This window comes from Brassica napus, chromosome C5 (assembly GCF_020379485.1).
Source record: "Brassica napus cultivar Da-Ae chromosome C5, Da-Ae, whole genome shotgun sequence".
In the NCBI taxonomy this organism is placed as follows: domain Eukaryota; kingdom Viridiplantae; phylum Streptophyta; class Magnoliopsida; order Brassicales; family Brassicaceae; genus Brassica; species Brassica napus.
In genome coordinates this window covers 32,720,990-32,748,156 of record NC_063448.1, presented here as the reverse complement: position 1 = coordinate 32,748,156, position 27,167 = coordinate 32,720,990, and positions in this window count along the sequence as shown.

The window sequence follows — 27,167 nt, the reverse complement described above, 5'->3', positions numbered from 1 at the left end:
TCCATTAGATTAAGGGTTTATGAGTTTGCAATGTGTAAAGTTTATAAATAAGCTATGTATGGACGTTTTTGTGTCTCTCAAGAGAGTGAGGGGGATTTCCCCTCCTCCTTCATAATACAAAGTGTGTTCTTGGATAAGAATCCCTCAAACTACCCCTTTCTTATACTTAAATCTCTTAATCTCTCTAAATCTCTTGTTTCTGTCCAAGTTCATACTGTTTTCATCAGACCTTTCTCTCTTCAGTTCAAGCTCTCATTTCTCCCTTAGTGGCTTGTTCTCACACACACAGCCTGAGCTCTGAAAACCTAACAATAGGAATTGGCATGAAGAAGTTATCCCACTTTCAAATCAGGTGATTCCAGTTTCCCAGTTTGGGAATAGCACAGCTTCTTCGTCGTTCCAATCAAACCAGGATGAATCACTTTGTGAAAAGCTTGATTTGGATACATAAAGTGGTGGAGAATCACCAGGAAGTTTAATAAATCTCATAGGAGTTGGGATGAAGAAGTTATCCCACTTTCAAATCAGGTGATTCCAGTTTCCCAGTTTGGGAATAGCACAGCTTTTTCGTCGTTCCAATCAAACCAGGATGAATCACTTTGTGAGAAGCTTGATTTGGATACATAAAGTGGTGGAGAATCACCAGGAAGTTGAATAAATCTCATAGGAGTTGGCATGAAGAAGTTATCCCACTTTCAAATCAGGTGATTCCAGTTTCCCAGTTTGGGAATAGCACAGCTTCTTCGTCGTTCCAATCAAACCAGGATGAATCACTTTGTGAGAAGCTTGATTTGGATACATAAAGTGGTGGAGAATCACCAGGAAGTTGAATAAATCTCATAGGAGTTGGCATGAAGAAGTTATCCCACTTTCAAATCAGGTGATTCCAGTTTCCCAGTTTGGGAATAGCACAGCTTCTTCGTCGTTCCAATCAAACCAGGATGAATCACTTTGTAAGAAGCTTGATTTGGATACATAAAGTGGTGGAGAATCACCAGGAAGTTGAATAAATCTCATAGGAGTTGGCAAGAAGAAGTTATCCCACTTTCAAATCAGGTGATTCCAGTTTCCCAGTTTGGGAATAGCACAGCTTCTTCGTCGTTCCAATCAAACCAGGATGAATCACTTTGTGAGAAGCTTGATTTGGATACATAAAGTGGTGGAGAATCACCAGGAAGTTGAATAAATCTCATAGGAGTTGGCATGAAGAAGTTATCCCACTTTCAAATCAGGTGATTCCAGTTTCCCAGTTTGGGAATAGCACAGCTTCTTCGTCGTTCCAATCAAACCAGGATGAATCACTTTGTGAGAAGCTTGATTTGGATACATAAAGTGGTGGAGAATCACCAGGAAGTTGAATAAATCTCATAGGAGTTGGCATGAAGAAGTTATCCCACTTTCAAATCAGGTGATTCCAGTTTCCCAGTTTGGGAATAGCACAGCTTCTTCGTCGTTCCAATCAAACCAGGATGAATCACTTTGTGAAAAGCTTGATTTGGATACATAAAGTGGTGGAGAATCACCAGGAAGTTGAATAAATCTCATAGGAGTTGGGATGAAGAAGTTATCCCACTTTCAAATCAGGTGATTCCAGTTTCCCAGTTTGGGAATAGCACAGCTTCTTCGTCGTTCCAATCAAACCAGGATGAATCACTTTGTGAAAAGCTTGATTTGGATACATAAAGTGGTGGAGAATCACCAGGAAGTTGAATAAATCTCATAGGAGTTGGCATGAAGAAGTTATCCCACTTTCAAATCAGGTGATTCCAGTTTCCCAGTTTGGGAATAGCACAGCTTCTTCGTCGTTCCAATCAAACCAGGATGAATCACTTTGTAAGAAGCTTGATTTGGATACATAAAGTGGTGGAGAATCACCAGGAAGTTGAATAAATCTCATAGGAGTTGGGATGAAGAAGTTATCCCACTTTCAAATCAGGTGATTCCAGTTTCCCAGTTTGGGAATAGCACAGCTTCTTCGTCGTTCCAATCAAACCAGGATGAATCACTTTGTGAGAAGCTTGATTTGGATACATAAAGTGGTGGAGAATCACCAGGAAGTTGAATAAATCTCATAGGAGTTGGCATGAAGAAGTTATCCCACTTTCAAATCAGGTGATTCCAGTTTCCCAGTTTGGGAATAGCACAGCTTCTTCGTCGTTCCAATCAAACCAGGATGAATCACTTTGTGAAAAGCTTGATTTGGATACATAAAGTGGTGGAGAATCACCAGGAAGTTGAATAAATCTCATAGGAGTTGGGATGAAGAAGTTATCCCACTTTCAAATCAGGTGATTCCAGTTTCCCAGTTTGGGAATAGCACAGCTTCTTCGTCGTTCCAATCAAACCAGGATGAATCACTTTGTGAGAAGCTTGATTTGGATACATAAAGTGGTGGAGAATCACCAGGAAGTTGAATAAATCTCATAGGAGTTGGCATGAAGAAGTTATCCCACTTTCAAATCAGGTGATTCCAGTTTCCCAGTTTGGGAATAGCACAGCTTCTTCGTCGTTCCAATCAAACCAGGATGAATCACTTTGTGAGAAGCTTGATTTGGATACATAAAGTGGTGGAGAATCACCAGGAAGTTGAATAAATCTCATAGGAGTTGGCATGAAGAAGTTATCCCACTTTCAAATCAGGTGATTCCAGTTTCCCAGTTTGGGAATAGCACAGCTTCTTCGTCGTTCCAATCAAACCAGGATGAATCACTTTGTAAGAAGCTTGATTTGGATACATAAAGTGGTGGAGAATCACCAGGAAGTTGAATAAATCTCATAGGAGTTGGCATGAAGAAGTTATCCCACTTTCAAATCAGGTGATTCCAGTTTCCCAGTTTGGGAATAGACAGCTTCTTCGTCGTTCCAATCAAACCAGGATGAATCACTTTGTGAGAAGCTTGATTTGGATACATAAAGTGGTGGAGAATCACCAGGAAGTTGAATAAATCTCATAGGAGTTGGCATGAAGAAGTTATCCCACTTTCAAATCAGGTGATTCCAGTTTCCCAGTTTGGGAATAGCACAGCTTCTTCGTCGTTCCAATCAAACCAGGATGAATCACTTTGTGAGAAGCTTGATTTGGATACATAAAGTGGTGGAGAATCACCAGGAAGTTGAATAAATCTCATAGGAGTTGGCATGAAGAAGTTATCCCACTTTCAAATCAGGTGATTCCAGTTTCCCAGTTTGGGAATAGCACAGCTTCTTCGTCGTTCCAATCAAACCAGGATGAATCACTTTGTAAGAAGCTTGATTTGGATACATAAAGTGGTGGAGAATCACCAGGAAGTTGAATAAATCTCATAGGAGTTGGCATGAAGAAGTTATCCCACTTTCAAATCAGGTGATTCCAGTTTCCCAGTTTGGGAATAGCACAGCTTCTTCGTCGTTCCAATCAAACCAGGATGAATCACTTTGTGAGAAGCTTGATTTGGATACATAAAGTGGTGGAGAATCACCAGGAAGTTGAATAAATCTCATAGGAGTTGGCATGAAGAAGTTATCCCACTTTCAAATCAGGTGATTCCAGTTTCCCAGTTTGGGAATAGCACAGCTTCTTCGTCGTTCCAATCAAACCAGGATGAATCACTTTGTGAGAAGCTTGATTTGGATACATAAAGTGGTGGAGAATCACCAGGAAGTTGAATAAATCTCATAGGAGTTGGCATGAAGAAGTTATCCCACTTTCAAATCAGGTGATTCCAGTTTCCCAGTTTGGGAATAGCACAGCTTCTTCGTCGTTCCAATCAAACCAGGATGAATCACTTTGTGAGAAGCTTGATTTGGATACATAAAGTGGTGGAGAATCACCAGGAAGTTGAATAAATCTCATAGGAGTTGGCATGAAGAAGTTATCCCACTTTCAAATCAGGTGATTCCAGTTTCCCAGTTTGGGAATAGCACAGCTTCTTCGTCGTTCCAATCAAACCAGGATGAATCACTTTGTGAGAAGCTTGATTTGGATACATAAAGTGGTGGAGAATCACCAGGAAGTTGAATAAATCTCATAGGAGTTGGCAAGAAGAAGTTATCCCACTTTCAAATCAGGTGATTCCAGTTTCCCAGTTTGGGAATAGCACAGCTTCTTCGTCGTTCCAATCAAACCAGGATGAATCACTTTGTGAGAAGCTTGATTTGGATACATAAAGTGGTGGAGAATCACCAGGAAGTTGAATAAATCTCATAGGAGTTGGCATGAAGAAGTTATCCCACTTTCAAATCAGGTGATTCCAGTTTCCCAGTTTGGGAATAGCACAGCTTCTTCGTCGTTCCAATCAAACCAGGATGAATCACTTTGTGAGAAGCTTGATTTGGATACATAAAGTGGTGGAGAATCACCAGGAAGTTGAATAAATCTCATAGGAGTTGGGATGAAGAAGTTATCCCACTTTCAAATCAGGTGATTCCAGTTTCCCAGTTTGGGAATAGCACAGCTTCTTCGTCGTTCCAATCAAACCAGGATGAATCACTTTGTGAGAAGCTTGATTTGGATACATAAAGTGGTGGAGAATCACCAGGAAGTTGAATAAATCTCATAGGAGTTGGCATGAAGAAGTTATCCCACTTTCAAATCAGGTGATTCCAGTTTCCCAGTTTGGGAATAGCACAGCTTCTTCGTCGTTCCAATCAAACCAGGATGAATCACTTTGTGAGAAGCTTGATTTGGATACATAAAGTGGTGGAGAATCACCAGGAAGTTGAATAAATCTCATAGGAGTTGGCATGAAGAAGTTATCCCACTTTCAAATCAGGTGATTCCAGTTTCCCAGTTTGGGAATAGCACAGCTTCTTCGTCGTTCCAATCAAACCAGGATGAATCACTTTGTAAGAAGCTTGATTTGGATACATAAAGTGGTGGAGAATCACCAGGAAGTTGAATAAATCTCATAGGAGTTGGCATGAAGAAGTTATCCCACTTTCAAATCAGGTGATTCCAGTTTCCCAGTTTGGGAATAGCACAGCTTCTTCGTCGTTCCAATCAAACCAGGATGAATCACTTTGTGAGAAGCTTGATTTGGATACATAAAGTGGTGGAGAATCACCAGGAAGTTGAATAAATCTCATAGGAGTTGGCATGAAGAAGTTATCCCACTTTCAAATCAGGTGATTCCAGTTTCCCAGTTTGGGAATAGCACAGCTTCTTCGTCGTTCCAATCAAACCAGGATGAATCACTTTGTGAGAAGCTTGATTTGGATACATAAAGTGGTGGAGAATCACCAGGAAGTTGAATAAATCTCATAGGAGTTGGCATGAAGAAGTTATCCCACTTTCAAATCAGGTGATTCCAGTTTCCCAGTTTGGGAATAGCACAGCTTCTTCGTCGTTCCAATCAAACCAGGATGAATCACTTTGTGAGAAGCTTGATTTGGATACATAAAGTGGTGGAGAATCACCAGGAAGTTGAATAAATCTCATAGGAGTTGGCATGAAGAAGTTATCCCACTTTCAAATCAGGTGATTCCAGTTTCCCAGTTTGGGAATAGCACAGCTTCTTCGTCGTTCCAATCAAACCAGGATGAATCACTTTGTGAGAAGCTTGATTTGGATACATAAAGTGGTGGAGAATCACCAGGAAGTTGAATAAATCTCATAGGAGTTGGCATGAAGAAGTTATCCCACTTTCAAATCAGGTGATTCCAGTTTCCCAGTTTGGGAATAGCACAGCTTCTTCGTCGTTCCAATCAAACCAGGATGAATCACTTTGTGAAAAGCTTGATTTGGATACATAAAGTGGTGGAGAATCACCAGGAAGTTGAATAAATCTCATAGGAGTTGGGATGAAGAAGTTATCCCACTTTCAAATCAGGTGATTCCAGTTTCCCAGTTTGGGAATAGCACAGCTTCTTCGTCGTTCCAATCAAACCAGGATGAATCACTTTGTGAGAAGCTTGATTTGGATACATAAAGTGGTGGAGAATCACCAGGAAGTTGAATAAATCTCATAGGAGTTGGCATGAAGAAGTTATCCCACTTTCAAATCAGGTGATTCCAGTTTCCCAGTTTGGGAATAGCACAGCTTCTTCGTCGTTCCAATCAAACCAGGATGAATCACTTTGTGAGAAGCTTGATTTGGATACATAAAGTGGTGGAGAATCACCAGGAAGTTGAATAAATCTCATAGGAGTTGGCATGAAGAAGTTATCCCACTTTCAAATCAGGTGATTCCAGTTTCCCAGTTTGGGAATAGCACAGCTTCTTCGTCGTTCCAATCAAACCAGGATGAATCACTTTGTAAGAAGCTTGATTTGGATACATAAAGTGGTGGAGAATCACCAGGAAGTTGAATAAATCTCATAGGAGTTGGCATGAAGAAGTTATCCCACTTTCAAATCAGGTGATTCCAGTTTCCCAGTTTGGGAATAGCACAGCTTCTTCGTCGTTCCAATCAAACCAGGATGAATCACTTTGTGAGAAGCTTGATTTGGATACATAAAGTGGTGGAGAATCACCAGGAAGTTGAATAAATCTCATAGGAGTTGGCATGAAGAAGTTATCCCACTTTCAAATCAGGTGATTCCAGTTTCCCAGTTTGGGAATAGCACAGCTTCTTCGTCGTTCCAATCAAACCAGGATGAATCACTTTGTGAGAAGCTTGATTTGGATACATAAAGTGGTGGAGAATCACCAGGAAGTTGAATAAATCTCATAGGAGTTGGCATGAAGAAGTTATCCCACTTTCAAATCAGGTGATTCCAGTTTCCCAGTTTGGGAATAGCACAGCTTCTTCGTCGTTCCAATCAAACCAGGATGAATCACTTTGTAAGAAGCTTGATTTGGATACATAAAGTGGTGGAGAATCACCAGGAAGTTGAATAAATCTCATAGGAGTTGGCATGAAGAAGTTATCCCACTTTCAAATCAGGTGATTCCAGTTTCCCAGTTTGGGAATAGCACAGCTTCTTCGTCGTTCCAATCAAACCAGGATGAATCACTTTGTGAGAAGCTTGATTTGGATACATAAAGTGGTGGAGAATCACCAGGAAGTTGAATAAATCTCATAGGAGTTGGCATGAAGAAGTTATCCCACTTTCAAATCAGGTGATTCCAGTTTCCCAGTTTGGGAATAGCACAGCTTCTTCGTCGTTCCAATCAAACCAGGATGAATCACTTTGTGAGAAGCTTGATTTGGATACATAAAGTGGTGGAGAATCACCAGGAAGTTGAATAAATCTCATAGGAGTTGGCATGAAGAAGTTATCCCACTTTCAAATCAGGTGATTCCAGTTTCCCAGTTTGGGAATAGCACAGCTTCTTCGTCGTTCCAATCAAACCAGGATGAATCACTTTGTGAAGCTTGATTTGGATACATAAAGTGGTGGAGAATCACCAGGAAGTTGAATAAATCTCATAGGAGTTGGCATGAAGAAGTTATCCCACTTTCAAATCAGGTGATTCCAGTTTCCCAGTTTGGGAATAGCACAGCTTCTTCGTCGTTCCAATCAAACCAGGATGAATCACTTTGTGAGAAGCTTGATTTGGATACATAAAGTGGTGGAGAATCACCAGGAAGTTGAATAAATCTCATAGGAGTTGGCATGAAGAAGTTATCCCACTTTCAAATCAGGTGATTCCAGTTTCCCAGTTTGGGAATAGCACAGCTTCTTCGTCGTTCCAATCAAACCAGGATGAATCACTTTGTGAGAAGCTTGATTTGGATACATAAAGTGGTGGAGAATCACCAGGAAGTTGAATAAATCTCATAGGAGTTGGCATGAAGAAGTTATCCCACTTTCAAATCAGGTGATTCCAGTTTCCCAGTTTGGGAATAGCACAGCTTCTTCGTCGTTCCAATCAAACCAGGATGAATCACTTTGTAAGAAGCTTGATTTGGATACATAAAGTGGTGGAGAATCACCAGGAAGTTGAATAAATCTCATAGGAGTTGGCATGAAGAAGTTATCCCACTTTCAAATCAGGTGATTCCAGTTTCCCAGTTTGGGAATAGCACAGCTTCTTCGTCGTTCCAATCAAACCAGGATGAATCACTTTGTGAGAAGCTTGATTTGGATACATAAAGTGGTGGAGAATCACCAGGAAGTTGAATAAATCTCATAGGAGTTGGCATGAAGAAGTTATCCCACTTTCAAATCAGGTGATTCCAGTTTCCCAGTTTGGGAATAGCACAGCTTCTTCGTCGTTCCAATCAAACCAGGATGAATCACTTTGTGAGAAGCTTGATTTGGATACATAAAGTGGTGGAGAATCACCAGGAAGTTGAATAAATCTCATAGGAGTTGGCATGAAGAAGTTATCCCACTTTCAAATCAGGTGATTCCAGTTTCCCAGTTTGGGAATAGCACAGCTTCTTCGTCGTTCCAATCAAACCAGGATGAATCACTTTGTAAGAAGCTTGATTTGGATACATAAAGTGGTGGAGAATCACCAGGAAGTTGAATAAATCTCATAGGAGTTGGCATGAAGAAGTTATCCCACTTTCAAATCAGGTGATTCCAGTTTCCCAGTTTGGGAATAGCACAGCTTCTTCGTCGTTCCAATCAAACCAGGATGAATCACTTTGTGAGAAGCTTGATTTGGATACATAAAGTGGTGGAGAATCACCAGGAAGTTGAATAAATCTCATAGGAGTTGGCATGAAGAAGTTATCCCACTTTCAAATCAGGTGATTCCAGTTTCCCAGTTTGGGAATAGCACAGCTTCTTCGTCGTTCCAATCAAACCAGGATGAATCACTTTGTGAGAAGCTTGATTTGGATACATAAAGTGGTGGAGAATCACCAGGAAGTTGAATAAATCTCATAGGAGTTGGCATGAAGAAGTTATCCCACTTTCAAATCAGGTGATTCCAGTTTCCCAGTTTGGGAATAGCACAGCTTCTTCGTCGTTCCAATCAAACCAGGATGAATCACTTTGTGAGAAGCTTGATTTGGATACATAAAGTGGTGGAGAATCACCAGGAAGTTGAATAAATCTCATAGGAGTTGGCATGAAGAAGTTATCCCACTTTCAAATCAGGTGATTCCAGTTTCCCAGTTTGGGAATAGCACAGCTTCTTCGTCGTTCCAATCAAACCAGGATGAATCACTTTGTGAGAAGCTTGATTTGGATACATAAAGTGGTGGAGAATCACCAGGAAGTTGAATAAATCTCATAGGAGTTGGCATGAAGAAGTTATCCCACTTTCAAATCAGGTGATTCCAGTTTCCCAGTTTGGGAATAGCACAGCTTCTTCGTCGTTCCAATCAAACCAGGATGAATCACTTTGTGAGAAGCTTGATTTGGATACATAAAGTGGTGGAGAATCACCAGGAAGTTGAATAAATCTCATAGGAGTTGGCAAGAAGAAGTTATCCCACTTTCAAATCAGGTGATTCCAGTTTCCCAGTTTGGGAATAGCACAGCTTCTTCGTCGTTCCAATCAAACCAGGATGAATCACTTTGTGAGAAGCTTGATTTGGATACATAAAGTGGTGGAGAATCACCAGGAAGTTGAATAAATCTCATAGGAGTTGGCATGAAGAAGTTATCCCACTTTCAAATCAGGTGATTCCAGTTTCCCAGTTTGGGAATAGCACAGCTTCTTCGTCGTTCCAATCAAACCAGGATGAATCACTTTGTAAGAAGCTTGATTTGGATACATAAAGTGGTGGAGAATCACCAGGAAGTTGAATAAATCTCATAGGAGTTGGCAAGAAGAAGTTATCCCACTTTCAAATCAGGTGATTCCAGTTTCCCAGTTTGGGAATAGCACAGCTTCTTCGTCGTTCCAATCAAACCAGGATGAATCACTTTGTGAGAAGCTTGATTTGGATACATAAAGTGGTGGAGAATCACCAGGAAGTTGAATAAATCTCATAGGAGTTGGCATGAAGAAGTTATCCCACTTTCAAATCAGGTGATTCCAGTTTCCCAGTTTGGGAATAGCACAGCTTCTTCGTCGTTCCAATCAAACCAGGATGAATCACTTTGTGAGAAGCTTGATTTGGATACATAAAGTGGTGGAGAATCACCAGGAAGTTGAATAAATCTCATAGGAGTTGGCATGAAGAAGTTATCCCACTTTCAAATCAGGTGATTCCAGTTTCCCAGTTTGGGAATAGCACAGCTTCTTCGTCGTTCCAATCAAACCAGGATGAATCACTTTGTGAGAAGCTTGATTTGGATACATAAAGTGGTGGAGAATCACCAGGAAGTTGAATAAATCTCATAGGAGTTGGCAAGAAGAAGTTATCCCACTTTCAAATCAGGTGATTCCAGTTTCCCAGTTTGGGAATAGCACAGCTTCTTCGTCGTTCCAATCAAACCAGGATGAATCACTTTGTGAGAAGCTTGATTTGGATACATAAAGTGGTGGAGAATCACCAGGAAGTTGAATAAATCTCATAGGAGTTGGCATGAAGAAGTTATCCCACTTTCAAATCAGGTGATTCCAGTTTCCCAGTTTGGGAATAGCACAGCTTCTTCGTCGTTCCAATCAAACCAGGATGAATCACTTTGTGAAAAGCTTGATTTGGATACATAAAGTGGTGGAGAATCACCAGGAAGTTGAATAAATCTCATAGGAGTTGGGATGAAGAAGTTATCCCACTTTCAAATCAGGTGATTCCAGTTTCCCAGTTTGGGAATAGCACAGCTTCTTCGTCGTTCCAATCAAACCAGGATGAATCACTTTGTGAGAAGCTTGATTTGGATACATAAAGTGGTGGAGAATCACCAGGAAGTTGAATAAATCTCATAGGAGTTGGCATGAAGAAGTTATCCCACTTTCAAATCAGGTGATTCCAGTTTCCCAGTTTGGGAATAGCACAGCTTCTTCGTCGTTCCAATCAAACCAGGATGAATCACTTTGTGAGAAGCTTGATTTGGATACATAAAGTGGTGGAGAATCACCAGGAAGTTGAATAAATCTCATAGGAGTTGGCATGAAGAAGTTATCCCACTTTCAAATCAGGTGATTCCAGTTTCCCAGTTTGGGAATAGCACAGCTTCTTCGTCGTTCCAATCAAACCAGGATGAATCACTTTGTAAGAAGCTTGATTTGGATACATAAAGTGGTGGAGAATCACCAGGAAGTTGAATAAATCTCATAGGAGTTGGCAAGAAGAAGTTATCCCACTTTCAAATCAGGTGATTCCAGTTTCCCAGTTTGGGAATAGCACAGCTTCTTCGTCGTTCCAATCAAACCAGGATGAATCACTTTGTGAGAAGCTTGATTTGGATACATAAAGTGGTGGAGAATCACCAGGAAGTTGAATAAATCTCATAGGAGTTGGCATGAAGAAGTTATCCCACTTTCAAATCAGGTGATTCCAGTTTCCCAGTTTGGGAATAGCACAGCTTCTTCGTCGTTCCAATCAAACCAGGATGAATCACTTTGTGAGAAGCTTGATTTGGATACATAAAGTGGTGGAGAATCACCAGGAAGTTGAATAAATCTCATAGGAGTTGGCAAGAAGAAGTTATCCCACTTTCAAATCAGGTGATTCCAGTTTCCCAGTTTGGGAATAGCACAGCTTCTTCGTCGTTCCAATCAAACCAGGATGAATCACTTTGTAAGAAGCTTGATTTGGATACATAAAGTGGTGGAGAATCACCAGGAAGTTGAATAAATCTCATAGGAGTTGGCATGAAGAAGTTATCCCACTTTCAAATCAGGTGATTCCAGTTTCCCAGTTTGGGAATAGCACAGCTTCTTCGTCGTTCCAATCAAACCAGGATGAATCACTTTGTGAGAAGCTTGATTTGGATACATAAAGTGGTGGAGAATCACCAGGAAGTTGAATAAATCTCATAGGAGTTGGCATGAAGAAGTTATCCCACTTTCAAATCAGGTGATTCCAGTTTCCCAGTTTGGGAATAGCACAGCTTCTTCGTCGTTCCAATCAAACCAGGATGAATCACTTTGTGAGAAGCTTGATTTGGATACATAAAGTGGTGGAGAATCACCAGGAAGTTGAATAAATCTCATAGGAGTTGGCATGAAGAAGTTATCCCACTTTCAAATCAGGTGATTCCAGTTTCCCAGTTTGGGAATAGCACAGCTTCTTCGTCGTTCCAATCAAACCAGGATGAATCACTTTGTGAGAAGCTTGATTTGGATACATAAAGTGGTGGAGAATCACCAGGAAGTTGAATAAATCTCATAGGAGTTGGCATGAAGAAGTTATCCCACTTTCAAATCAGGTGATTCCAGTTTCCCAGTTTGGGAATAGCACAGCTTCTTCGTCGTTCCAATCAAACCAGGATGAATCACTTTGTGAGAAGCTTGATTTGGATACATAAAGTGGTGGAGAATCACCAGGAAGTTGAATAAATCTCATAGGAGTTGGCAAGAAGAAGTTATCCCACTTTCAAATCAGGTGATTCCAGTTTCCCAGTTTGGGAATAGCACAGCTTCTTCGTCGTTCCAATCAAACCAGGATGAATCACTTTGTGAGAAGCTTGATTTGGATACATAAAGTGGTGGAGAATCACCAGGAAGTTGAATAAATCTCATAGGAGTTGGCATGAAGAAGTTATCCCACTTTCAAATCAGGTGATTCCAGTTTCCCAGTTTGGGAATAGCACAGCTTCTTCGTCGTTCCAATCAAACCAGGATGAATCACTTTGTGAAAAGCTTGATTTGGATACATAAAGTGGTGGAGAATCACCAGGAAGTTGAATAAATCTCATAGGAGTTGGCAAGAAGAAGTTATCCCACTTTCAAATCAGGTGATTCCAGTTTCCCAGTTTGGGAATAGCACAGCTTCTTCGTCGTTCCAATCAAACCAGGATGAATCACTTTGTGAGAAGCTTGATTTGGATACATAAAGTGGTGGAGAATCACCAGGAAGTTGAATAAATCTCATAGGAGTTGGGATGAAGAAGTTATCCCACTTTCAAATCAGGTGATTCCAGTTTCCCAGTTTGGGAATAGCACAGCTTCTTCGTCGTTCCAATCAAACCAGGATGAATCACTTTGTAAGAAGCTTGATTTGGATACATAAAGTGGTGGAGAATCACCAGGAAGTTGAATAAATCTCATAGGAGTTGGGATGAAGAAGTTATCCCACTTTCAAATCAGGTGATTCCAGTTTCCTTGTTTGGGAATAGCACAGCTTGTTCGTCGTTCCAATCAAACCAGGATTGATATGATCATGGACCAGCCAAACAAAGAAGATAATGAGAGCATGGATGATCCAGCTGATGGAGGAGCTCTAGCCATATCTGAAGGTCCTATGACTCGAGCCAGAAGCAAGCAACTCAAAGAAGCCATTGGAGGATTACTTAAGACATCACTGAAGCAAGAAGAGATTCTTGGAAGAAGCTTGATCAACCAAGACACATTTGCCACAATTCAAGCCATCTCAGCTCCAAGATAGACATCAAATGAGCAAGTAACATATGTGTGCTCTTTTTCCCTATCTTTGGTTTTGTCCCACTGGGTTTTCCAAAGATAGGTTTTTAATGAGGCCATATGTTGCTTTCCTATCACTCATTTGATGATCTCAGTTCAAGACTTTATTTTAATTATTTATCTTTGTTAACATGAAGCAGAATTAGGCTGCTAGACTTGAGAATTAAGCTGCCAGACTTGAGAACCCTTATAAGGTTTTATAAGGTTTTTATAAGGTTTTATAAGGTTTATTTTTAAGGCTCATTTAGAGACCAAGGAGCATGTTCCTTGCCTTCTCTATAAATATGTGTCTGAAAACCCTAATAGAACTATCCAATCTTTTATTTTCAGACTCTTGTCTCTCTCTGACGGCTGCAAGTCTTCTTGTAGATCTGAGTGTTCTTGAGTCTTTGTTAGTGTGTCATATCTAACAAAACCACAAGAGTGTTTGTCTTGGTGTGTCATATCCAAGGGATTCACTTAGGAGTATCAAGGAGACCTCTCACATCTCTTTGTGTCACCATTCATTCCACAAACCTTGAAGCAGATATAAGTTTTAGAGTATAAAGAGTAATCTGAGAGTTTAGGAGAGATTAGAGAAGTATTAGAGATGATTTAGAGTAGAATCTGAGATCAAGAGACTAAGAGAAAAGCCATGGAGGCTAATAATAATCTGAACTGTCTGATCTTATTAGGAGATGGGTTTACAACTTATATAAGGGAAGCACTAGGTTTTTAACGTAAAGAATAAGGCACTAGTCTAAGCATGTGGAGTCAACACTAAAGGAAGAAGCTCTTTTGAAATGGACGGACCAAGATGTTCACATGCTTCCGGCTTTACAGCCTGTCCAAGCCTGGATAGATAAGGCGCGTCTCAACCTTATCTCTAAACGGTCTGATCCGTTCTCAAACCTTCTCCATATATCAGTGTCTTCACTCGTCCATCTTCCTTCCACTTCACGTTCCCTCAGATGTACGGACACTCCCACCAAGTACACTTCATGCCCTAACTTTGCACAACCCATAATGTGTCCTTAAGTAGATTTAGAGTAGTGATGGTCGAGATGATCCGTACTGGCCGTACACTGACCGTACTGTCCGTACACATGCCATCCGTTCTCTCTCCCATTACTCTCCTAACTCCTCTCCTCTTATCATATGACTTCCTCATCTCAACACTCCCCCTCAAGCTTAGCTTTGCGAAAGTCTAAGCTTGGACAGCCATGAGATCTTCCTCATTAAAAACCTCACCAAGGAAAACCCATTGGGACAAAACCTTGATGAGGGAAAAAGAGTAAAGACCTCATGACTTAGGGGATTAGCTCCTTCTCTTCCCAAGATCTATGAGTCCCAATCTGATATGAATGGACTCCATAGTCTTCTGTCTTGCTGCCTTAGTGAACACATCAGCCAACTGATCTTCACTCCTAGTGTAGCATGGCAAGATGACTCCTAGGACAATCATCTGCCTCACCTTGTGACAATCAACCTCAATGTGCTTGGTTCTTTCATGGAACACCGAGTTGGAGGCTATGTGGATCGCGGCTTGGTTATCACAATGCATGGTCATTGGCGTGGCTTGATCAATCCCCAAATGCTTCAAGATGCCCTTGATCCATACTAGCTCGTTTGTAAGCTTCAGCATGGCTCTATACTCAGCTTCTGCACTTGAGCAAGACACCACCTTTTGCTTCTTGCTCTTCCAAGTCACCAAGTTGCCTCCAATGAATGTGCAATAGCCGGTTGTTGATCTCCTGTCAGCTCTATCACCAGCCCAATCAGCATCACAGTATCCAACAACTTCTGTGCTTCCATTGCAGCCCATCCATACTCCTTGATCAGGTGAGCCATTGAGATACATCAAGATCCTCTCCACCATCCGCCAATGATGCTCCTTAGGCACTTGCATGTGTTGACTCACCTGATTCACAGCAAAACAAATGTCAGGCCTAGTTATGGTAAGATAAATCAATTTGCCAACTAGTTTTCTATAGAGTTTAGGATCCTGATAAGGTTTGCTGTCTTCAATCTCCCCCTCTCGTGGGACTTTGTAGCCATCCTCCATAGGCATCCTTGCTGTCTTGCCTCCATAAGCACCTGCACCTTTCAAAAGATCAAGTGTATACTTTCTTTGGGACATGAACAAACCCTCCTTGGATCTACATATCTCAATTCCAAGAAAGTATTTCATTTCTCCCAAGTCTTTAATCTCAAACTTGGATTTAAGGAACTCCTTGGTTGCTATGATACCTTCCTTATCACTCCCTGTGATAATGATATCATCAACATACACAAGAAGTGCAATCATACCTGAGGGAGTACTTAGAGTGAAGAGAGTGTGATCTAGCTCAGACTTCTTGAAGCCTCGGCCATTAAGAGTAGTGCTCAGCTTGTTATACCAAGCTCTTGGTGATTGCTTCAGCCCATAGATAGCTTTCTTCAGTCTCAACACATTCCCTTTCTTTACTAAGTGTTCCAAGCCCGGAGGTGGATGCATATACACTTCATCCTCAAGCTCTCCTTGTAGAAATGCATTCTTCACATCCATTTGCCATAAGCCCCATCCAAGATTCACAGCCAAGCTTAATACAATCCGGATTGTGTGTAGCTTAGCCACTGGTGCAAAGGTCTCAATGTAATCTTCTCCATATGTTTGAGTAAAGCCTCTTGCAACCAGTCTTGACTTCTTCCTCTCAACCTGACCATCAGCCTTATACTTGATTGTGAATATCCATCTACTAGTCACAGCCTTCTTCCCTTTAGGTAACTCACTCTCATACCATGTATCATTCTTGATCATAGCTCCTGCCTCAGCTCCAACTGATTCCTTCCACTCCTTGTCTTGTATTGCCTCTTCATAGCTTCTTGGGATATAACCCTCATCCAGATTTACCATAAATGCGCAATGTGCTTTAGGATATTGAGCAAAGGAGCACACAGCTTGAGAAGGATGCTCCACTGCTTGGGCATTGTAGTACACTCTCGTGTTTACCCAAGAGGAAGGATCCTTCCTCACTCTTGTGCTTCTCCTCAATTCTGGTTGTTGAACTCTCACGGCTTGCTCTTGAACATCCAGTTGTTCTTCTTCTTCTTCTACATCCTCAACTGATGCTTCTACTTCTCTTTGTTCCTGCTCACCTTGATTGTGAGAGCCTGAACTTATCTCCCTTTGTTCCTGATTCAAGCCGGCTCCATCTTGGCCTAAACTTGTCTCCAACCCTTCCTCATTCAAGCCGGCTCCTTCTTGGCCACTTTCTTGAACTTCAGGCTCATTTCCCCCCTCACGATCATGGTGAGAGTCTCCATGTTGTTCCCTTTGACCAGAGTTCTGATCCTGGGACATCTTGATTCCTAGCCCCTCTAGGATAATCCTTAACACCCCAGCCTTATCTGAGGTTAGATCTTTCAAGTCTTCTTGGTTCTTTTCTTCATAGTATCCTCTTTCTTCTACAAACTTCACATCCCGTGATACTAGAACTCTTCTTCCTTCTGGATCATAGCATTTGTATCCCTTCTGTGTTGTAGAGTAGCCTATGAATACAGCCTTTGTACTCCTTGCTTCCAACTTGCTCCTCATCTGTCCCGGAATCAACACATAGCACAAACACCCAAAGACTCTCAAGTGTTCTACCGACGGCTTGTGTTTATTCAAGACCTCAAATGGTGCCTGATCTTCAAGGATCTTTGTAGGTGTCCGGTTGATCAGGTAGCAAGCAGTGGCCACAGCATCACTCCAAAACCTTTTGGGAACATTTGCTTGAAACATTAATGACCGAGCAGTCTCCATGAGATGTCGATTCTTCCTCTCAGCCACACCATTCTGTTGAGGTGTGTAAGGGCAGCTTGTTTGATGAAGAATCCCATGATGAGCTAGATGATACTTGAATGCATGGCTAGTGTATTCTCCTCCATTATCTGATCTAAAAATTTTAATCTTAGCATGATAATGGTTAGTCACATAAGCTTGAAAGTTTTTAAATGCATCAAGAACTCTATCTTTAGATGGGATTAAGGTCAACCAGGTGTATTTGGATTTTTCATCAATGAATGTGACAAAATACTTATGATTCTCCCTAGATAAGCAAGGTGCAGTCCATACATCAGAATGAATCAAATCAAAGCATTTTTCATAAACAGTAGATGACCTTTGAAACACAGTTTTACAATGTTTGCCTAAAATGCAAGCTTCACAGTCTTTATTCTCAAAATTAACACCTGGCAACATCAAATTCAAGGCTCTACTATGAGGATGTCCTAGTCTAGCATGCCACAAAGCATTCTTATTCAAACTTGAAGTAGTAAATAAACAGCTTGATTCAGAAACAGGAGCTAATTCTTCAAGCATGTAAAGATCCCCTTTAGTAACTCCTTTTCCAATCAACTGGCTGCTCTCAATATCCTGAAACTTCACATCATTAGGACTAAAGATAACATTGCAATGAAGATCAGTAGTACACTTCTTTACTGATAGTAAGTTTGATGTGAATTCTGGCATGTAGAATGCTCTAGTATGTTTATTAAATAGTTTTAAGTTTCCTATTCCTCTAATAGGGATTTTATCTCCATTTGCAATCATCACATGTCCATTAGCAGGTTCAATATCTTTAATCAAACTAGTGTCACTAATCATATGATGAGATGCACCAGAATCAACTACTAATGGTTTAGTCATGTCATTAGCCATAAGACAAAGTGTACTAGATGACTTGAGAGAGTGATCAGTCCTAGCAAGACTAGCATATACATGATCCGGTTTGGCAATTCCATGTTTCTCAAGACTATTATCATCATTCTTAACTATCATTGATGCACCAAAGGAATAACCATAAGTGTTACCGTTTTCCTTAAGCATCTTGATGAGGGAGTCAATGTCTGATCTCCTAATGTAGTCTTGCTCCCCTCCTCGGTGATTTGGATTGCCTGCATACGCCACCAAGGACCTGCCATCACTCTCCCTTCCTCCTTCATCATTGCTCTTTCCTGAGGTACCAGCACCGCTTGATCCTTCACTCACATTTGCCCTGGCATCCCTCTCCTTCAAGAACTTGGCTGGCTTCAGATGGGGGTGGAGTATCCAGCACTGGCTCTTCTTATGGCCATGCTTCTTGCAATGATCACAGCTCCCATTGAACTTCCTGTCTTCAAACTTGTTGTAACCGGCCTTGTTTGCTTGAGGAGCTTCATCAGAGTTGACTTGCGCAGCCTTATTTGCAAGTGACATCTCTCCTTTGCTTCCAAACAATCCAATAGACCCCTGCTCCTTCTGAATTTGAGAGCACACCTCCTCAAGGTCTGGTAGCTTATCCGCTCTCAACATGTGTTTAATCAGTGAGTTGTAAGCCGGATTCAAGGTAAGCAATAGTCCAAAGACCTTATCCTGCTCCCTCCTCTCATTAAGCAGCTCTGGATCGGTTGTGCTTGGCCTCAGCATCTCCAGCTCTGACCATAAGGACCGGAACCTCCCCAAATGTTTGGTGAATTCCATGTCATCTTGTACCAAGCCGTTTATGGCTTTCTTTACTTCAAACACTCGGTGAAGGTTTGAAGCATTCCCATACACCTTCTTCAAGGTGTCCCATAGTTCCTTAGCTGACTCACAATAGCTGTAAGCCTCTAGGATCGCCGGCTCTAGAGAGGCATGAAGAACTGACATCACAAGCATGTCTTCTCGCTGCCACTTCTCTACGGCCGTTTCATTTGAGACCTCTTCCGAGTCTTCTCCCTGAGTAATGAGCTGTGGAGCTTCACCATCCGTGAGATGCTTCCACAAACCCTTACTTCCCACTGTGGTTCTCACCATCCGAGACCACACCAAGTAGTTACTCCCCTTGAAAGTAACTGCCACCTTCATGTGCATGCTTATCCCTCCATCCATCTTCAACAGCTTGTTCTTGAACTACTTGTAGAAGACTTTGAACTTGAGACTAGACTGCACCAACACGTCAAGAACTCACAACACACACGCAAAAGCTTCAATCTTGTAACCACAACGTAACCAAGGAAGACTTGAGGCTAGAGACTCCACGGAACCTTCAAAGCTTTAGTCTTTAGCCCACGCAAAGAACTCAGATTCTCAAGAACCTGGCTCTGATACCATATAAGTTTTAGAGTATAAAGAGTAATCTGAGAGTTTAGGAGAGATTAGAGAAGTATTAGAGATGATTTAGAGTAGAATCTGAGATCAAGAGACTAAGAGAAAAGCCATGTAGGCTAATAATAATCTGAACTGTCTGATCTTATTAAGAGATGGGTTTACAACTTATATAAGGGAAGCACTAGGTTTTTAACGTAAAGAATAAGGCACTAGTCTAAGCATGTGGAGTCAACACTAAAGGAAGAAGCTCTTTTGAAATGGACGGACCAAGATGTTCACATGCTTCCGGCTTTACAGCCTGTCCAAGCCTGGATAGATAAGGCGCGTCTCAACCTTATCTCTAAACGGTCTGATCCGTTCTCAAACCTTCTCCATATATCAGTGTCTTCACTCGTCCATCTTCCTTCCACTTCACGTTCCCTCAGATGTACGGACACTCCCACCAAGTACACTTCATGCCCTAACTTTGCACAACCCATAATGTGTCCTTAAGTAGATTTAGAGTAGTGATGGTCGAGATGATCCGTACTGGTCGTACACTGACCGTACTGTCCGTACACATGCCATCCGTTCTCTCTCCCATTACTCTCCTAACTCCTCTTCTCTTATCATATGACTTCCTCATCTCAACAGCAGATTGAGTCTTTGATTCTCTGTTTGCAAGGATCTATCCCATTCCAACCAGAGAAGCATCCTAGGAGTGTATTATGTGGTATCAGAGCAACTCTGGCTAGGGAAGTTTTCGTTTTTCTTTAAGTTTTCACTCAAATCACTCAAATCTGTCTCTTGGTTTCATAACTATTGATAGATCTGAGTTTTGTTGTGTTGTTTCTGTCAATTTGATTCACTCTGAGTTCAGTATTGCTAGATCTGTTGCTGTGTGTTTTTAAATTGATAGATCTGAAAGTTTCTATTTTAGATCTGTGATAGATCCGATCATCTCTTGTTGTTTCTTTGATTGTTCTATGATTGTGTTGTTGAGTTTTAATAGATTCAAGCTTGTTGATCTCGTTTCTGATAAAAACTTTTCATATTCTTGTTGCAGAAGTAATCGATTTGCTTAATCAGTTTCTGTTTTGGATTTGTGTGATTCTGATCTGTTTGTATTGCTTTGAATATAATCTATCTTGTTTGGTTGATTAGATTTCGAATTTAATCTGTCTCTGTTTAAGATTGATCGATCATATTGCGTTGGTGAATTGTTCTGATTATCAAACTGTTTTATTTGATTTGCTTGTCGTTATAAAATTGATCTGTTGTTAATTCTGAGTGTTGTTTCTCTTAGAACTAGTTACTGGTTTCTGTTTTATTTGTGTCTCAGGTACCAATGGAGAAGGAGCACAAAGGAAAACATCAGCCAAAGAAAAATAGAGAATGCTCAAGATCAACCAGAGATGAGTACAGGCAAAAAGAGTTTGATCAGTTTGACAGGAACCGGAAGCATGCTGTATATGAATTTCAAATCCCTCCATTCCATGGCATGGCGGCTCCTGAAGCTTATGTGAAGTGGGAAAAGAAGATTGAGTTGATTTTCAGTAGTCAACACTATGCTGAAAGAAAGAAGATTCAAATGGCTACTGCTGAGTTTTGTGGTCATGCTTTAAGATGGTGGAATCAGTTGATAAAGTGCAGAAGACTTAATGGAAAAGAACCAGTGGAAACATGGCTTAAGCTGAGGGCTTTGATGCGTAGAGAGTACGTTCCAAGACAGTACCACAAGGAAGTTTTTCAAAAGCGGCCTGAGACAAAGCTATGTTCTTCATTATCAGTTCAGAAACAACCAGACCGCAAGAGATCAAGTCCATCTAGTAACCTGGTTTCATCAAGCAAAACATCAACCCATTGTTGAAGAGTTGAGTATAAAGATGTGAAGCACAAAGGGGTTAAGGCTGAAGAGGGTGTGTTAAGCATTGGTGTGATGGGAGAGGTTCACAATGGCCTGACCGTACAAGGCCGTACAAGGCCGTACGGTCCGTACACATTCAGATGGGTGAAACCTCGACCACGGTCACAAGGAGTTACCCGAGTAACTCATGTGGAAAGGAGAGACTTTGGCTGATGGATCAGACCGTTGGAGGATAAGAAGAGGCGCGGCTTGACAGGCTGGCACAGCTGGAAAGGCAAGAGCATCTTGGTCCAAGATGCCGGATGCTCCAAGCGTGTGGAGAAGCTGATTGGCCGGTCCAAAGAAAGCTTATCTTCTCCTTGTTGACTTCACATGCTTAGCTTATCTCTTTGATTTCGAAAACCCTTATGATCTCACACTATATATTGTAACTCTTGTCATTAATAAGAAATATACAGTTCTGAGTTTATCTCTTGAAGTTCATACTCTCCTAAACATGATTCTAGTCTAATCTCTTCATAATCTCTCATTCTGGTCCTTAATCTTCTCTAAATCATTTCATTCTCTTAAACTTTCATGGTATCAGAGCCAGGTTCCCCATTTCCTGGTTTCTAAATCTCAGTAATCTTCAGCTTCATTTCAATCACGGTTGGTCTTAAGCATTTGGAATGGAAGAAAGCAAGAGCAAGGCTCTCTCGGTTGCGGTTACATTGAAGGGTGGTACTAACTACCTGTTGTGGTCTCGCTTGGTGAAGGCGGCAGTTGGGAGCAAGGGTTTATGGAGCCATATCTCAGAGGGAGCTCCAAAACCAGTTGCTAAAGAAGGAGAAGGCGGTCAAGAGCTGATGGTGGTAGATCAAGAGAAGTGGGATCAAGATGACCTGAAGGTGCTTACGGTACTACATGGATCACTTGAAGCTTCAATCTTGGAAGCCTACAGCTACTGTGAGACGCCAAAGGACCTGTGGGATACGCTCCAAAAGGTCTATGGTAACATCTCTAATCTGAGCCGTGTGTTTGAGTTGAAGGGATCAATCAACACGCTTGTGCAAGAAGAGGTGGAGTTTACTAAACACTTGGGAAAGTTCAGAGCCTTATGGTCTGAGCTAGAGATGCTGAGGCCTAACACCACTGATCAAGATGTTCTCATGGAGAGAAGAGAGCAGGATCAAGTGTTTGGGTTGTTGCTCACCTTGAACCCGGTCTACAATGATCTCATCAAACACATCTTGAGATCACCAAAGCTCCCTTCCATTGAAGATGTATGTGCGCAGATACAAAGAGAGGAGGGATCAGTTGGGTTGTTTGGAGGAAAGGGGGAGCTTACACTCGCAAATCAAGCTGATGCTATCCAAGCAAACAAAGCAGCTTACCGGACTGAGGAGGGAAGGTTTGGAGGGAAGTGTGATCATTGCAAGAAGCAGGGCCATAAGAGGAGCCAATGCTGGATTCTACACCCCCATCTCAAGCCCACCAAGTTCATGAAGGATAGAGAGGCAAGGGCGCATCTATCTGATGGAGCTAGTGAAGCTGGAACATCTGGAGCTGGACAGGCCATGCGAGAAGGTGAGGGGAAGGCCTTAACCACTCAGCACATTCCGGGGAAGAGCACTGATGGTGAGATGATAAGGAGATCAGACATTGATGCTCTTATCAAAGCTCTCAAGGAGAATGGTAACTGTATGAACACTCCTCTAGGATACTCTCTTGCCGCATCATACATAGATAGAACTCATGGTTATCTAAGTCATAACAGTGAGATGAATGATGCATCTAGATTTCTAAACAGCTTGAATGATTTGCCTAGAACCCTTGCTGCTAAAAATGTGATAAAACCCTTGATTGTAGATTCAGGTGCATCTCATCACATGATTAGTGACACTAGTCTTATTAAGGATATAGAACCTGCTTGTGGTAATGTGATGATTGCAAATGGTGATAGAATTGCAATTAAAGGGATAGGAAATCTAAATCTGTTTGATAAGGAGTCTAAAGCTTTCTATATGCCTGAATTCACATCAAATTTATTATCTGTTAAAAGATGTACTACTGATTTACATTGTAATGTTATCTTTAGTCCTAATGATGTGAAGTTTCAGGATATTGACACAAGAAAGATGATTGGCAAGGGAGTTACCAAAGGAGAGCTTTATATGCTAGAAGACATAGCTCCCATTTCCAATTCAAGTTTCTCGTTTAGTTCTATTTCCAGTTTGAATAATGATGCATTATGGCATGCTAGATTAGGCCATCCACATGTTAGAGCTTTAAGCTTAATGTTACCAGGTGTCATGTTTAAAAATAATGAATGTGAAGCATGTATCTTGGGCAAACATTGTAAGACAGTCTTTAAAAACTCAACTACTATCTATGAGAAATGCTTTGATCTTGTGCATTCTGATGTTTGGACTGCTCCTTGCTTGTCTAGGGAAAATTATAAGTATTTTGTAACATTCATTGATGAAAAATCCAAATACACCTGGATAACACTCATTAAAACTAAGGATAGAGTTCTTGAAGCATTTAAAAACTTTCAAGCTTATGTTTCTAACCATTATAATGCCAAGCTTAAGATTTTCAGATCAGATAATGGTGGGGAATATACAAGCAATGCCTTCAAGCAACATCTAGCCTTACATGGAATCCTTCATCAAACTAGCTGTCCTTACACTCCACAACAAAATGGTGTGGCTGAGAGAAAGAACAGACATCTAATGGAGGTTGCAAGATCAATGATGTTTCAAACCAATGTCCCAAAGAGATTTTGGAGTGATGCTGTGATCTCAGCCTGCTACTTGATCAACCGAATCCCTACAAGAGTCTTGGAAGATCACTCACCATTTGAAGTACTTAATAAGGTCAAGCCATTCCTAAGTCATTTGAGAGTGTTCGGAAGTCTATGTTATGTGCTGATTCCAGGAGACATGAGGAACAAGTTGGAGCCTAAGAGTACCAAAGCCATGTTTGTGGGGTACTCAACAACACAAAGAGGATACAAATGCTTTGATCCGCAAACAAGAAGACTTTTAGTTTCAAGGGACGTTAAGTTCATAGAAACTAAAGGCTACTATGAAGAAAGGAGCTGGGAAGATCTGGAAGATCTAGCTCAACCATCTGATAAGGCCGCGAGTCTTAGGATGATCTTGGATGGTCTTGGGATCAATACAACCCAGGATCCAAAAGGGCGAGAAGCACCAGTTCAAAATGAAGCTGAAGACACATCCCATGCTGATCATGAAGGGGGAAACAAGTCTTGTACAGCTCATGAGAATGAAGGGAGCTCAAGTCCTGATCAACAAGGGATGCACAATGAAGATGCAACTGAAGGAAGAAGAGATCAGATGGAGATACAACCTGAAGAAAGGGAAGAGGTAGAGGTACTGAATGAAACGGCTATAGAACCTGAGGTGGTCAGTGAGCCAATTATGGAGACAGTGCCATTGAGAAGAAGTACGAGAGTAAGGAAGGATCCATCTAACTGGACCAATACCAGAGTCTATTACAATGCTCAAGCCGTTTCACATCCTAGTCAAGCTGTCTGTTCATTTGCTGAGTTCCCAAACGAGCATTGTGCCTTTATGACAAGTTTGGATGCAAGCTACATACCAAGGACATATGAGGAGGCAATGAAAGACAAAGAGTGGAGAAACTCAGTTGCGGATGAGGCTGATGCAATGGTTAAGAATGGAACCTGGTATGAGAGTGGGCTACCTAAAGGGAAGAAGGCAGTCTCATGTAAATGGATATTTACAATCAAGTATAGACCAGATGGGACGGTTGATAGGAAGAAAACAAGGCTTGTGGCTAGAGGGTTCACACAGACATATGGAGAGGACTACATAGACACATTTGCTCCAGTAGCCAAGCTTCACACCATCCGGATCATCTTATCAATTGCCACTAACCTTGAATGGGGATTGTGGCAAATGGATGTGAAGAATGCATTTCTACAAGGAGAACTTGAAGATGAGGTGTATATGCAGCCTCCTCCGGGTCTTGAGAATCTTGTGAAGCCAGGGAATGTCTTAAGATTGAAGAAGGCTATCTATGGATTGAAGCAATCGCCTAGAGCCTGGTATCACAAGCTGAGTACTACACTGAATGGAAAAGGCTTCAGGAAGTCTGAACTGGATCATACCTTGTTTACTCTAAACACAACCTCAGGTATCATCTGTCTATTGGTTTATGTTGATGACATTATCATTACTGGGAGTGATAAGGTTGGAATACAAGAAACCAAAGACTATCTCAAATCTGTGTTTGAGATTAAAGATCTTGGAGAGATGAAATACTTTCTTGGGATTGAGATTTGTAGATCCAAGGAAGGATTATTCATGTCCCAAAGAAAATATACACTTGATCTTTTGAAAGATGCAGGTAAACTTGGAGGACAAACCGCAAAAATGCCAATGGAGGATGGGTACAAAGTACCAAGAGAGGGGGAGCTTGAAGACAGCAAGCTGTTCCATGACCCTAAGCTTTATAGGAAGCTAGTAGGTAAGCTAATCTACCTAACAATCACACGTCCTGATATCTGCTTTGCTGTGAATCAGGTGAGCCAACACATGCAAGCTCCAAAGGATCACCATTGGAGAATGGTAGATAGAGTGCTGAGCTATCTCAACGGATCACCAGGCCAAGGAGTCTGGATGGGATGCAATAGGAGTACAGAAGTTGTTGGCTACTGTGATGCAGATTGGGCTGGAGATAGAGCAGACAGAAGATCCACAACCGGCTACTGCACCTTCATTGGAGGGAACCTTGTGACTTGGAAAAGCAAGAAGCAAAAGGTGGTCTCATGTTCTAGTGCGGAGGCAGAGTATAGAGCAATGCTGAAGCTCACTAATGAGTTGGTATGGATCAAGGGGATCTTGAAGCACATTGGGATTGAGCAAGTGGCGCCAATGACAATGCATTGTGATAACCAAGCCGCAATTCACATTGCCTCTAACTCAGTCTTCCACGAGAGAACCAAGCATATTGAAGTGGATTGTCACAAGGTGAGGCAGATGATAGTCTTGGGAGTGATTCTGCCATGCTACACACGGAGTGAGGATCAACTTGCTGATGTGTTCACAAAAGCGGCAAGGATGAAGACAATGGAGTCCATCTACATCAGGTTGGGACTCATTGATCTTTCACCTAGGAGCTGAGCCCCTTACTATGAGGTCTTTACTCTTTTTCCCTCATCAAAGTTTTGTCCCAATGGGTTTTCTTTGGTGAGGTTTTTAATGAGGAAGATCTCATAGTGTCCAAGCTTAGACTTCATAAAGCTAAGCTTGAGGGGGAGTGTTGAAGAGTTGAGTATAAAGATGTGAAGCACAAAGGGGTTAAGGCTGAAGAGGGTGTGTTAAGCATTGGTGTGATGGGAGAGGTTCACAATGGCCTGACCGTACAAGGCCGTACAAGGCCGTACGGTCCGTACACATTCAGATGGGTGAAACCTCGACCACGGTCACAAGGAGTTACCCGAGTAACTCATGTGGAAAGGAGAGACTTTGGCTGATGGATCAGACCGTTGGAGGATAAGAAGAGGCGCGGCTTGACAGGCTGGCACAGCTGGAAAGGAAAGAGCATCTTGGTCCAAGATGCCGGATGCTCCAAGCGTGTGGAGAAGCTGATTGGCCGGTCCAAAGAAAGCTTATCTTCTCCTTGTTGACTTCACATGCTTAGCTTATCTCTTTGATTTCGAAAACCCTTATGATCTCACACTATATATTGTAACTCTTGTCATTAATAAGAGAATATACAGTTCTGAGTTTATCTCTTGAAGTTCATACTCTCCTAAACATGATTCTAGTCTAATCTCTTCATAATCTCTCATTCTGGTCCTTAATCTTCTCTAAATCATTTCATTCTCTTAAACTTTCACCCATTCCTTTGAAGATAGCATA